Source organism: Cololabis saira, chromosome 19 (assembly GCF_033807715.1).
Source record: "Cololabis saira isolate AMF1-May2022 chromosome 19, fColSai1.1, whole genome shotgun sequence".
NCBI classification, from domain to species: domain Eukaryota; kingdom Metazoa; phylum Chordata; class Actinopteri; order Beloniformes; family Belonidae; genus Cololabis; species Cololabis saira.
In genome coordinates, this window is record NC_084605.1 from 27,706,452 (window position 1) to 27,721,364 (window position 14,913).

Here is a 14,913-nt window from a genome sequence, read left to right on the forward strand (position 1 = left end):
CATGTCAACGTATTTATCTTAGACCAGCATACCCTCGGAGGCGGGTTTTCGAGGGGGCCGGGTCGACACCGGCCCCTGTATCACAGTTAATGTGAAAATGACAGCGACAAGTTAATTTGGGGTATTAAACACAGGGAATCTGGAAGTTCAAGACGGGCTTCAGACTTGTAAAGCAAGTCATTCTTAAGGGAGCACCGAAGCTTACCGAAGCTTATTTAAGCTGTTCCCTTTAGCTCCCCATAATGATGCGGCATATTTTGCGTCGGAGGGGCTTGGGACCAGCACTACAAAAACACGAGCTTGTGACCTCTTAACAGGGCTGCAGGAGTGTCAGATGGTTCAGTATCCGACCCCTGTGTGACAGGGCTGGGGAGTCCTGAGAAGCTTCTGGTTGGAGGACTAACAACTCTACCCAGTACTCTACGACAGGGGTGTCCAAAGTTGGTCCTCGAGGGCTGGTGTCCTACACATCTGAGATGTTTCCCTTTTTCAACACACCATACAACACAGACCTTGAAGATAAGGTGATGATGACCATTAATTGGAATCAGGTGTGTTGATGCAGAGAAACATCTAAAACAGGGGTGTCCAAAGTCGGTCATCGAGGGCCGGTGTCCTGCATGTTTTAGATGGGTCCCTTTTTTTTTTATCAAACCGTGATACAAGGAGCTTGGTCATCAACAGAACTATCCAGACTTTGATGACAAGGTGGTGACGACTGTTAATTAGAATCAGGTGCAGGAAGACATCTAAAACATGCAGGACTGCGGCCCTCGAGGACCGACTTTGGACACCCATGGTCTACGACTACTGTTCTTAAGTGACTGGACTAAAAATAAAACTACTGGGAATCTCTGGCTAGGAGGAGTCATGCAAAACCAACAGCAGCAAAACATATTGCAGTTCTTCATGTTTTAAATGTGTAAATAAAATAAACAACAAGAGGATGATTGTTGCAAAAGGGTGCAATATCAAAAGAATCTGTCATCACTACCAAAAAAACCATAATCACAAGATTATCAATAGTGTATTACCATTAATATGCTGATAAGAAGGCTATCGTCAACAGTCACACCACAGCACTCTTTATCTTCTGTTATCGGTGCAGCAGTGATATGAATTTTTTTTTTGAAGGGCAGGTGTAGTCTCACCCATGCACAATGACAGCCATACCGCCTTTTCATAGCAAAGTCAAACTATAATGCTGCCGCTTGTTTTGCTGCCAAAGCTGGTCTTTACTCGTTCACAATGAAACTCCCTGTTGAGAGTCAAGAGTGTCTGTATGGTATGTTCCGCCCTGCCAGCTTCTCCCTTTGACAGAGACATCCATTCGGCTCTGTGACTGCCTCCGCTCCAGGGTCAGAGGTACAACAACAAACCCCCCACCATATCCCCTGCTACTGTAAGTCACTGTACCTTAGAGCAGCCACACACACACACACACACACACACACACACACACACACACACACACACACACACACACACACACACACACACACACACACACACACACACACACACACACACACACACACACACACACACACTAAGGCCTACTTTGAATGGGCTGCACAGAAGAACAATAGTTTGTGGTTGTAGGAGGCTTAAACAAGCGTAGAAGCATTCCAGGGTGATTTGGAAGATGAGGATTGAGGTCATCCGTGCATTTTTTATTATTATTGAAGTCTGTAAAGCTCCATTTCATCTGATCCTATCCCTTAATTTGTTCATCATAAGTCATTCAATTCTACAACCCACCAGGACAGAGGGATCTGACAGGTACATCCACTCTCGGTGAAGAGCTGAGTTTTGCAACATGGGTTTGCGGGCAAATTGTGTGACTATGTTTTGTTCAGTTCTTATTTGCTTATCTTTGAGAATTCCTCTTGTTAAATAATTAACCTGTAAAGCAAAGCGGCTGCTGCAAGATGATGCTCCGCACTCTGCAGCATGCCTTTTTCTGAGTGACTGTGCTCTGAAAGTGGTCCTCTCCATGCGTGACATTTGGTGTCTCCGTAGCACAAGTCATTCCCACTTGTTCCCAAAGGCTGCACAGCAAAAAAGCCCTTCTAGTGCCATAGACAGTGACTGTTTTTTGAGAGTCCGCAGCTAAATTGTCATACTAGGCGTACCAGTGCAACTGCACATTTCCTAGTTGTTTTTGTTTGGACTTTTTTATTATTTTATTGTTATGTTATATTCATTTAAACAGAAGATAAGAACAAGTAAGTAGATGCTTGCGATCACATGATGGGTGAGTGAGCGCAGAGCTAATGTGAGAGTCCAGTAGTTGTCATCATGCAGGGTGGAAACGACATTACAAAAACAAACCTCTGACAATGAGGGAAGCCCTAACATTTCTGATGAGGAGTGTTGAATTGATTAAATACTACGACTCCTTTTGACATAAAAATATTCTGTTTATGAGGTAAAACTTTTGCAAACAAAACAAAACAAACTCAAATTGTGAATATTTTAGTCAACGCTGATATGGCGCTCAGTTAATATTATTATCCCCTGACTTTTGAAGCACGTTGCATTTATAAAATTTAACACAAGATGTTGAAATTTACGCTGTTAACTTAGATTATGGAAATAATACAATTTCAGACGAAAAATTATTCGGGACAACAAAGCAAATGCTTTGGAGCTGCTCAAATGTTCTTGGTCAGAAACTCCAGCACGACCTTGACATTTTATTTGTTTGTGCATTTGTTTGTTTTTTATAGTTTTTTTTTTACTTGATTTAATTTTTTTCAATTATTTAGAGCCAAAAAAATGAATTGCACAACCTTAAAAGAAAGTAACACCATGTAAAACAAAATATGTTTAAAAACACAGTTTTTATTTCCTTAAAATTATACTTTTGTCCAAATCTTGTCTTAAAAGTTTCTTCAGAAGTGTAGTTAGAATTAGACAGAATCATAAAAATCCTCAATTTGGAAACATCTTTATGTCATATAGCTTGATGATTTCATCCTGTTTAAGAAATCTTTCACTTTTCTTTCTTGCAAAGAGCTTTTTTGCAACTTATGTTAAAAAAATAACATGTGACTTAACTTATAACAGGAAATAAGTCAATGCAAGAGAGTGAAGTACATACAGACAAACAGACCGAATGCACAAACGTAAACAAAACCAATTTGGTTTATTGAAAGAAATTTGTTTTGTTCTGTTTCAGAGTCTGTTTAATAGAAAAACACAACTCCTAAATTCTATTGTTGGGGGAAAACTATTTGATTACAGTGTTTCTCATGCTGTGGAGGAAAAGAAAATGTCTATACCTATTCTTGCCACGAGGTATTAACATGCTCTGCTTCACTGATGTAATCAAATACAGATAACATACAATACTGACCATGCAGACCAAAGGCTATCAGACAAAAACTACTAGAGATATATCCAGAAAAACATGAATATCCATTTTGCTACTCACTATTAAAATGGCATATAGAGTCACATAAACATCCTTGAATAAAAAAAAAATAAAAAAAAGTTGAGACAGCAGTTGCTAAGACAACTAAGCATGGCTGATGTGAACAAATGAGAGGTTCAGCAGAACGGTGTCCTGGAACACAGTCAACACATTTCACACACGCATGGCCTGGAAACAACACGCTTGGGGCTTCCACCTTCATTTAGATGAAAATGGACTTTCTCGAGAGGAAATAAAGCCATTCTTAACCCCCCTCTCACTATGAGTCGACCTGCAATAATATGCCCAGTCAATGGACTGTGGATCTATTCAACTGCAGGCGGCCCACAGCACAGCCATAAATAATGTAGGGCAGCTCACATGAAACCCTAATCACCATTGTGCTGTCACCCAACAGAGAAGATCGCTTGTTTAATTTACTGCGCCGCATCTGTCTCAGTTCTGCCCAATTTAGTTTTACCGTTTCAATGGGTGAGTACTTGGGATATTTATCAATATGCTTTTTACCCAATGCCATGAATCAATATAAATGCAATGTTCATGTGTCTAAGTTTATGTGCGAGCGTGCCCACGCCTTTTTATGTGCTCTTGCTTTGTGGGCGATGATGTGTACGTGTGCCAAGAAGAATAAACAGGAAAGCTGCTTGTGAAACAACAATGGTTGGATGAGAAGAAGTCATCAACACTCAATAACCAGAACTCATTATTGGCCATATACAACATAGTTCATTACATTACTATTCCATTAGCATGCATACATTTGCATATTCCAGTCACCTCTCTACAGAGGCTGTTGATCATAAATGGCACCCATATGCTGCCTGGTGCGCTGTGTGACAGAATTATTACTGCAACGCAAAAATCCAAGCAAAATGGAAATTATGTTGACATACAGTGAAGTACAATACCAATCAAACGATCCGCCATTAGGGAACACGGATCATTTACAACCGCGGGCTATGTTGTCTCACCGAGAAAAATCTGCAGGCTGAGGCTGACTTATCAGGGCTGGGCACATTGCTCACATACCTTTCTCGCACGTGCTGTATGTGAGATTTATTTATGAACAAAATGGGATTTATAGGAGCAAGACTCCATATTAATTAATGCACTGGTCTAATATTTTTTTTTCTGGTGTCTTTTGGGGCATTTCTGGCCTCGTGTCAACTTCTCCAGCTGCAAACAAAGAAAAAACTCCAGTCATCCAGTCTCAGCACCAAAATGACTTGGTGCAATGGCTCTTTGCTGGGGCAGGCTGCATTATGATGACAGCTCATGGAGACAGAATAAGCAGCAGCAGCTCAAGCGCTACACTGAATTGGCAGGCAAGGGCCGAGGCAGCAGAGCCGCTCGATAACGACGCTACGTGCTGGAGCCACTTACAGAGAGTCGGTTGCTTGTGTTAGCAGGAGCAAGAGTGGTATCGTTTGTGTTTGGTACCTTTATCTCTCCGCCAGGGTGTTTTCAACACACTGATAAATGTGGCCCAGCAACTTGAGCTAATGTGCTGGCAACTGCAATTACAACAGCTGGCTAACACGCTGTCAGCTACCACATACAGCCACATACACAGTGACATAAAAATCCCACTTAAATCAGCTTTAAGATGCCTTGGTTTCTGTGCTGGTCTGAAACTGGACATTGCCATTGCTCAGCAGAGGTTTCACCCCCTATAAGTGCATGGGAATGTCACGGGAACTGTCAAGTGGCATACTTAGAAAGAAAGAAAAAAAAGAAGCATAAATCATACGCAATAACTGGCTGCAGACGGACGCTTGGCTCAGAGAGGTACTCGTATTATCATGGACAGATTGGCTTCTCAGACATTTGTGTATGCGACACCTGCTATCAAGCATGCTGTCTGACTCATGGAAGCAGGAGGAACTTGGCAGCTCAGCAGTTACAGTGCAGCTCTAAAAGGAATATTAACTGCATGTCCCTGAGTGCAGACTGAGCGGGAGCAACAGGAATAAGGAGCATGGAGAGAAAAGGAGAAACAGAGAAAAGGGAAAGGAGCAAACATGTGGGTGTACAAATCCAATTTCCAGTGGCAGTGGGCTCCAGATCACTGTTTCAGTGGAAGAACATATCATCTGTCAACGTTAATGGCCATGTCTTGGAAAAAACGAAGGAAAATGGAATAAAGACCATGCATTAAGAAGGTGTGTGGAGAAAAGGGGTGTGTCAAGGCCATCGATCTGCTCTCCCTGTCTCACCAGGAAAACAAATATATACACAAGCTATTATTTGTGCATTTAAAAGGTGGCAGTGCATGCACAATCAAGAGCTGTTGCTCAAGCTACAGAGATAATATTACTGCAGATGTCTGAAGAGGAATCAGAGCTACCACTAAGAATGAAGAGGTCGTCCTGGCCGCCTACTAGTATGACGGCTGGCTGGCTAGCCAGCAGGCCCAGCCAGCCTGTCTCTTTCTCATAGCTGTGGATGTACTCAGTGGAAGCAATTGATACCATTGTTTTATGGAGAGGAGGGTGGAGGGGGATTAAGAATCAACAATAGGGTTCTTTCACTGGAAATGTCAGCCGTCACGTCAGGGGACTGTCCGACTGGGCAGAGACACTTTTGTAAAAAGCCAAGGTACAAAACATGTGGAAAATAGTATGAAATTCAGTGGCGACTCTGGCATGAGAAACTGACATGGACCAGAACATTTGCATGCAAATTGTTGGAACAGCATGGCTATGGGAAACAACGCAGAGCATTGGAGACGACGTCAAAGAAAACAACAGGAAAAAATACTTTTCTGTTCAGATATGTCAGTAATTTCCAGGTCTAAAAAAAACCCCAACAACCTGATAATAGGTTTTATGGGTCTTTAGCACAGGCTCATTAGGAAAAAAGGAGACAAAATGTGGCCTGGTTCTTCAGGCAAATTAAGATAGCGAGGAACTTAAAATACCACAACCAATGATTCCTTCTGGGACATTTTATTATGAGAGTGTACAACAGCGAGGTAAAGAGTCCTCTCTCTCAGTATTTTGATACCCCCATTGGCCTTGAACCTCTTTGAAAATCTCACAATGAAGGTTTGAGGTGAATATAAAAAAGCTAGCTGAAGTGAGATGCCCTGCTGCTTTAAGGCTTGGACAAACCGCCGAGTTTTCTTCCACTCTGACCTAATTGCTCTTGTTACATGAACACTGCGGGGGCTGTACACTTTGACACAAAGATTATTTAATACCATCAAAGCCATGAAGAGAGAGGGATAAAAAGGAGGTAGTATGAAAAAGGAGGGAACGTTAACACACATGGGACAAGGAGGGCCCAAGCAGGCCAGTTCGCTGCGTGGACGGCAGCAGAAAGGGGATCGGTATGCCAAAGCTGGGCTGGCTAACTGCTGCTGGCCAACGCTGAGTGGAGCTCCCACAACATCACAGCGGCTCCACTCCCCTTATGATTCAGAAAAATAAATAAATAAATACATAAATTGAAAAAAAAAAACCTCCTCTGCTTCAGTTAGACTCTCCTGATATCAGCTCCCACCCTTCTTCTCTCCTACTTTTCCCACACTCGCCCTAGTCCCTAAGGCAAAGACTACGTCATTGGGCACCGCAGCAAAACCACTGTAATATCCCAATTTATTTCTACTTATTCTGAAAGACTCTGGGTCTCTTTAATTTGGGTCAAGGCTAGTTTTATTAGTGTACAGCTACATTTCACAGTCCACTGGCCTCTGCGTGTAGAGGTAGCTGTTTCTCTGTTCGACATGCATTTCGCCAACAAACTGAATCATTCTTCTTCAACAGTAAAGCAGCATGTGTTATAGGTTTTAATAAACTAACACGCCCCTACTGGTTTTCTCCTATTTACAATGAGGGAAGCAGTAATTCTGCAGTGCGGTTTCCACTTTAAGCACCTCCTAATCCAAAAACATAGCTGCTATGAGTCAAAGTGTGACAGCATGTGGGTGGGACAGGGTAGGACGGGGGAAGAGGTGTTTACCATTAAATAAGCACTGGGTGGCATCTCCAGGGTGCACTGCCATTGCAAGGAGCACATCTCATCTGTCAGTGCCTGATGAGTTTGTGCTGCAGAGCCACAGTCTTGTGAGTCAGCGACGGAGTAGCAGGCTGCTGTGGCAACAGACTAATACAGACCAAACCACATGACACACTTAGGATTTTCTTCACAGAAAACTAGATTCAAATTTATCTGTATAATCTGGCCATGAAAGCTTTTGTGCTTACATCTCAAAAGGCCAAACCAACAAAAACATACAAAGCTGTACAGATGACGTCATTGCTGAGAGAAAAGCATTCAGAAATATGAAAATACAGCACTAAAAAAAATATCTGGTAGTATCTAACAGGCTGAATAACCTGCAAATAAATATCTTAATAAATATATAATAAATATTTCTGATTAACACAAGAAATACATTCTTATCTGTTAAATTCACTTGTTCCACAGCTGAGAAAATCCGACCTCATATGTCACAAATATGACACACAGAGCTTGCGACTCACGATGAAAAGACACCAGAAATATTCCTATGTGTGTTGGGTTTTTTTTTGTTCATCATTTGACTTTTCAATGTGAAGAGGAGGGTGAAGGAGCACAAAGGTGATAGTTTGTCAATATGAGTGTGCCACTACCTCAGCTTTTGATGACGCGTTTTGTATACCATGTGAAACCACAGCATGCCAAGCGTTCACGTAAGAAGAAAAACAACTTCCTATAGAAGCTTGTCAGACACTATTGAAGAAAATGCTCCTCTGGCTCCTATTCAACAAAACACTGTTCTCTCCCCAAACAAGCCTGATACACAAACTTTAATTAATATTATGCTATGAAAATGAATTTTCCCATAGTGAATTTATTCACTATGGGCCCAAAAAAGCGAAAAGGAGATTCATATCGGTCCATATATGTTAGCTGTTAAATGTTGACATGTGAATACCAACCTCAGACCTTTCAGACAAACTTCCCTTCTTATCTGAAATGTTATTTTTAGAATATGGGCATGGCATGAGAACAGGTGTCATAACACTGCAGCTCGGAAGAAGATCATAACATTTTCTTTAACCACAGTTCTAAAGGTTAAAATTAAAATCTTCGTCATACTGTGGCAGTCTTGCCATACACTGCCAGATATGGCAAGGGCACAACCCTGAAACAGTGAATCACACTAAGAGAGGAGGTGACAGGGTGGGAAAACCCTAAGCCACATCAGATTGCTCAGCAAGTGATTTATTTTATTTTTCCCTCTTTCTCTAACTCTTCTTGCTCTGTTTGTCACATTGTCAGACCTTTTACTATACACACCTAGTAAGGAGAAAAGATAAAAGGAATAACTCAATCTGAAGGATCAAAAACTTAATTTTACCATGCCAAATGAAGAATATGCACAATATACCAAACAAAAGCAGACATCTATAATGTAACAAGACAAACGAAAAAACGTACTTGTTAAAGCTGTAAGTGGAGGGTAATGAACACTGTAATCTGTGGTTATACAAGAAAACACTGCAAGATAACACTGCAGGTTTCCGATGCTTCAGGCTATGTTGCACTCATGTTGCATCTGTCCTGACATTTAATTAGAGGAGATGTAGACACCTCAAATCGCCACATTAGGACGACAGGGCATAATCAGGGTGTTAATGAATTAGATATCTGCCAGTTTGCTGTGGTACCCCAAGGCTTTCATCGGTTATTGTTATTTTTTTGTGTTTGTTAGTTTGTTTTTGTAACAAACAAAACAAGTTTCCAGCGCGCGTCTCTGCGCCGATGCGCGCTCCAGCTCTCTGCCCACCGAGGAAGATGATCTCTGTAATCTCAGTAATCTCTGTTTACCTGAACCCCAACTATAAGCCAAGCTTTGTAACATACAACTAGTGATGCAACCTGGAAACATCATCAGTGATGTTACCTGGGGTCATTGAGTGTTTCGGGTCATTTCAACATCATGCACTCCAGGGGCGTCAATTGGGTATGGCAAGGTATGGCAGCCGCCACACCTTTGCTTCAAGGGAAAATGTAAATGTTTGTTTTTTAAATACATTTATGGAATTACTCTGTCTATTTGTATTGATTATTCTATTACTTAATACATATAGAATAACTACAAATGCAAATCAGAACAACATGATTATTTCACTAGTTATTATACACTGCAAAAACTGAAAATCTTAACAAGAATATTTGTCTCATTTCTAGTTAAAATGTCTAATTTTTAGTAAAAAAAAAATCTCATTACATTTAAGACAAGACTCAAAAACAACCATTTTCACCTGTTTCAAGTAGATTTTCGCTTAAAATAAGTGGAAAAATCTGCCAGTGGAAAAGATTAATCTTGTCCCACTGGCAGATTTTTCTACTTATTTCAAGTGAAAATGTACTTGAAACAGGTGAAAATGGTCAAATAACAAGTTATTTTTCTGGTGATGACTCTTGTTTTAAGTGTAATGAGATTTTTTGACTAAAAATGAGACATTTTAACTAGAAATAAGACAAATATTCCTGGTAAGATTTTGAGTTTTTGCAGTGAGCGAGACTGCATTTGAAAAAGTTCCAATTTTCTTGACCACACAGTACAGATAAGCTACAGTATTTGCTGGACATGTTGATTGATACTATAGTTAAGTTCTGTGACTTGTAACCTTGCCATACCTTAGCTTCGACTGAATTGACGCCACTGATGCACTCTCTTCCAGGCGACCCAGCCGGGGGTGATCAATCCCCCGGCTTGTGTCCAGGTAGCGCTACTACCCTAACCCACGGAACCCTATAAAGTACAGAGTATGGACCGGAATTTGCAGAGCGCACCTCGTGAAAAATGCACCTCTTTCGTGTTTGGTGCTGCCTCTTGTCTGAGGGTTGTGCACAGAAAACATTTCGTGGTTGCAAAACTCCTCGAGTAGGCACCTTTTTTCCCGAGGTGGCATGCCAGACGGTTAACGCATGGCTTTCTTAATTGATTTAAAGGAACTGCCAGAGCCGAAATACAACAATCTCAAGACATTTCAGCGACAGAAGTAGCGCTAGCTTTACATGCTGGCTCACTTCAACATCTAAACAGTTGAATACATAATGTATATAAAGAAAAAACAAAACAAAAACAAAAAAAACAACACACACATACATGTGTATTTCCGCTTGTAGGGCCACGGGTAACCAGCTTGACAAGAGTTTTGTTTTCCGGTGATCCAGTGCGTTTCTGACTACAGCGTAAAAATACATATACATCATACCAGTGCACATTATAATTGTGGAGACGCGTGATGCATTCAAATCCCTCCAGGAAAAACGGGTTACAATTTCTCATTCCACACAATTTGACACCGCACACAGCGCAACTTCAACAGAGCTTCAAACGTGCTGTCAAATATTGACAGGCGGTCAACGACAAGTGCATGGCAATACCTGGGACCTGTTGACTCCTCCTCCCGGACCGCTGCTGGAACTTCAGCCGCGCAGCTGGATTTCTACGCGTTATTAGTAGTCTTTTCAAAGTTTTCGCAGCCGTCTGTCAGATGTCCAAACAGTTTCTTTTACAACTTCTGGATGAAGTTGCCCCCCCCTCCCCGCCTCCCGAATAAACGGAGGGTAAGAGACGGCGAGGCGCGTTCAGAGAGCTCGTAAGTTTGGCACGGCTTTCGTAAAGGCAACCATTGCAGTCACGTTCTCTGGCTGTGAAATCCAACGCCGGCGCTGGCCCCGCCCCCTTCTCCTTTACTGGAGACTAGACGTCAAAGTGATGTCCTGCTCTATCCAGATGTGCTCTGCTCACTTACACAGAGACTGCACTATTTGTTAAGCTGCATTTTTAATCTTGGGGACGGAGGGGTTCACTGAAATAATCCACTGAAATAATTATCTAGGCATGAGAATTCAGGAATTAAATAAGAATTTCATATAAAAGCTTTACTGTAGAACCATACTTTTCAAAAATAAGAAATACTTTAAGTCCCTCTCATACGCAGTCTCTCCATATAATCACTCCGCGAGACAGCAGAGAAACTGTAGCCTTTTTCTGATTTGATGACATAAAATTTTAAACAATGTGGCCCCTCCTACATTGCGTGACTGAGCCTCCCTGTCCCGCTGCGAGCAGCATTAAAGCCGCTGAAATATCTCCCATCACAGCTTGTTCTGTAGCCTTTTGTCACACTGCATTTGGGAAGGCAGCTCCTCCCGTTTAGAGAAAGCTCTCAGAGGAACGCTGCACTTGATCACATGAGGAGCTGCACCTCTCAGTGGCATTGCAGCCACATCATGCCGTTACAAACAACCCAAGCGTGCACTCATTTACATGTTATTTTACGGAAATGTACGTATTATAAGATGTATGTGTTAAAAAAGCTACACTGTAAACACGCAAAATGCATGCATCTTTGTGTGTGTCCCATATACAAATCCTCAGTTTATTGTTGTTCCACCATGTGCGCATGGGGAACACCAGTACTCGAGTTGTAAAAAGAAATCAGGGGGGATGGTGGATTTTATCATATGGGGACAGATAATTTGTTCTGATTACAAATAATATAATATATTACAAATAATAGCACTGACCAAAACACCTGCAGAAATACTGCAGGAATGACATAGCAGCAGTTAAATACAGCCTTATGTAAGCTTTAAATATCCACTGGGCTTACATCAAATACATCAAAACACAACAATAAAAACACTTTTCTGAACTTATCAATATGCCTCAATATCAATATAAATGGATAACTGCAAAAACTCAAAATCTTAACAAGAATATGTGTCTTATTTCTAGTTAAAATGTCTCATTTTAGTAAAAAAAAAAAATCTCATTACACTTAAAACAAGACTCATCACTGGAAAGAACAACAATTTTCACCTGTTTCAAGTAGATTTTCACTTGAAATAAGTAGAAAAATCTGCCAGTGGAACAAGATTTTTTTGCTTGTAATGAGAAGATAAATCTTGCAGATTTTTCCTACTTATTTCAAGTGAAAATTTACTTGAAACAGGTGAAAATTGTCAAATAAGTAATTTTTCTGGTGTTATTTCTCTGGTGATGTTTTTAAATGATGAAAAAGCAGTAATACCACATTCATTGATGAAATGACATAAGGGATGGAAAGGTGGGATGGCAGTTTTACAGGGGGGATGATTTTGACCGTTTTTATTTCAGGGGGGATGCCATCCCCCCTCATCCCCCCTCAACTCGAGTACTGGTGAATACGGATGAACGTGAGCTATCTGTTCCTCTTTGTAATAGCTCAAACATTAACAATAACAGTAATAATAACAGTAAGTTAAATTGTTTGTATTTTTCTTAATTATTAAAATTACTAAATATGTAGCTGTATGTTCAGTCTAAGGAATATATCGTCCATGTGAATGCATTTAACATGCCTTGATGAAAAATTAAAAAGACATGAAAAGGTTTTTCATTACATAAAAATAAAAGCTCTGTATGATTTATGAACATGTTTGTTTTGTGTCTGTTTGTATGTATACAATTTATGAGTGAATATGAACCCAGGATAGGGCAAAATATCAAGAGAAAGAAGATTTATTCATTTTTATTACACAATCTTTAACTTGAATGGAATATAGTTATTTATTTATCTGGTTGATGAAACTATTACTATGGTTAAATGCACAATCATGACACTTTTGAGCTAGGACAAGACATTTATGACAGCAAATAGATTTTCTTTTCTGAAAGGTTTCTTTCTTAGTGTTTATTCTCAACATTGGACTTTATCCTTGACATTTAATTAACTAATACTTTTGTAATATTTCCAGGAATGTTATATATTCATGCCATATTACTTTGTTCTCAAGCATCTGACTTATGATAATTGGACTGCATTCTTACATTTCGAAGAATGTAATAAATCATGTCGCTGTAACAAAAAAGTCCTCCATTTTATCATTTTCTCAGCAGAATATGAATACGAAAAGACTACATAACATTTTCAGCTTTAAAACATCTCTTTTCATAATTGTTCGGAAAAAATGCCTTTGTGGTAGACAAAGAGGCTTTGAGACAAAAACAGGAACTCTTCTGTGATCAGTCTTCAGCTTCATTTTCCTCATGTCATTTTTTTTTTTTTTTTTTGCCTAATGAAGACATTTGGTATTAAATTACTAAACTTGGCAATAATTGTATTTTTGTAGTTTTAATGTGTGCATATTTGCGTTACTTATTGATTGATGAGTCTTCTGTTGTGTACAAGCTCTCTTCTGTCACTCATACTGTATATGACTGCAAAATTGGCCTTCCACCCCAGAAAGTAATGCTTCGTGAAAAAGATGTGAGACTCCTTTTACCAAAGGATGGGACAAAAGGCCACAAGACCTTTAATGACAAACTGTGCCGCACCAACACAGTTACTTATCATCTTTATCAGGGAGCAATGGAAATAACTTTGAGCATTAGTACACTCCCTTTTTCCCCTCTTGCCTTCAAGACTTTCTTATACAAAAGCCATGAGTGACACTAATATGTTTCAGTTGTCACAAATCAACACACACATGAAAAATGCAGCACTGAGGGGGCTGGCTATGACATGGGACACACAGGCATGCAAGCAGCTGTGGATTGAGGGAGTCCTCAAATGCTTTAAAAAAAAATGCACCAGTGGAAGTAGGTGCTGTCATAACAGCATAGTTGAAAAGAGGGAGCTGTCTAATTTCACTGCTTTCTGACGGGCGGAACCAGGGCCTGGTATGCATGTGTACATGTACACTCGTTGGGCTCACCCTCATTCACTCAACTGCAGCGTAGGGATTTGTGTTGTGAGGCATTGTGTTTCTTCAGCGTATCTCTAGGCTGGATAGTGAGGCCTCTTGGGTCTCCTTAGCCCAGCTGCATCCTCTGCTCATAGCCAGGTTTACAGTGGAAGTTACTGGAGTTGAATTTTAACATCTCTTCAGTTAAGTATAACTAAACCCTGCTCTGCAGCACTGATATAGACTGCACTGCAACATGTATTGTATAGCAATAAGGGCATGCCAAGCGAAGGGATGCATGCTCCATTTAGTGCTTTACATAACTTCCTGCTCTGCTAGCAAACCCTCAGAACGTCTGGCCTGAGACAGCGGTTTGTAAGGCACATGTGTTAACTTTGTGTCTCCCTACTGCATAGATACAGGGAATACAAATTTGGATATGCTTCAAAGATCCAAGATATCGAATACTTCTTGCACTTTTTTCAAATAGTAAGAGGCAAGCTTGACAAAATCTAGGAGGATTATGCACATTATGCATCAAAGGGCTTTGTGCTGCTGGTTAACAGAGCAGTTGCTGCAGACTTGTGGTGTTTCAAGTCGGGGAAGCTAAATTCATAACACATTAAGAAAACAAGATGCAGGGACGGTGCAAAGATGCTTTTTTGTTTACTCCATCTCTAGCATAGAGTACATTACATACTGTTACATTTTTATACTTTATTGTCTATGTTTGAAAAAATAATTCTGCACTCTAGTTGACAAAAATATACCATTTTATCTAGGTACAAAATTCTACC

General features: G+C 40.4%; 1 protein-coding gene across 2 annotated transcripts in view; it reads right to left on the reverse strand.

The window, feature by feature from the left end:
- Positions 1-11,069, reverse strand: part of raraa (retinoic acid receptor, alpha a) — a 157,401-nt gene extending 146,332 nt beyond the window's left edge. For both annotated transcript variants that reach the window (XM_061708848.1, XM_061708847.1), the window contains exon 1: positions 10,826-11,069. The gene's annotated coding sequence lies outside the window, so the exon portion shown is untranslated. The remainder of the gene's footprint in view (positions 1-10,825) is intronic.
- Between the last annotated feature and the right edge of the window lie 3,844 nt (positions 11,070-14,913).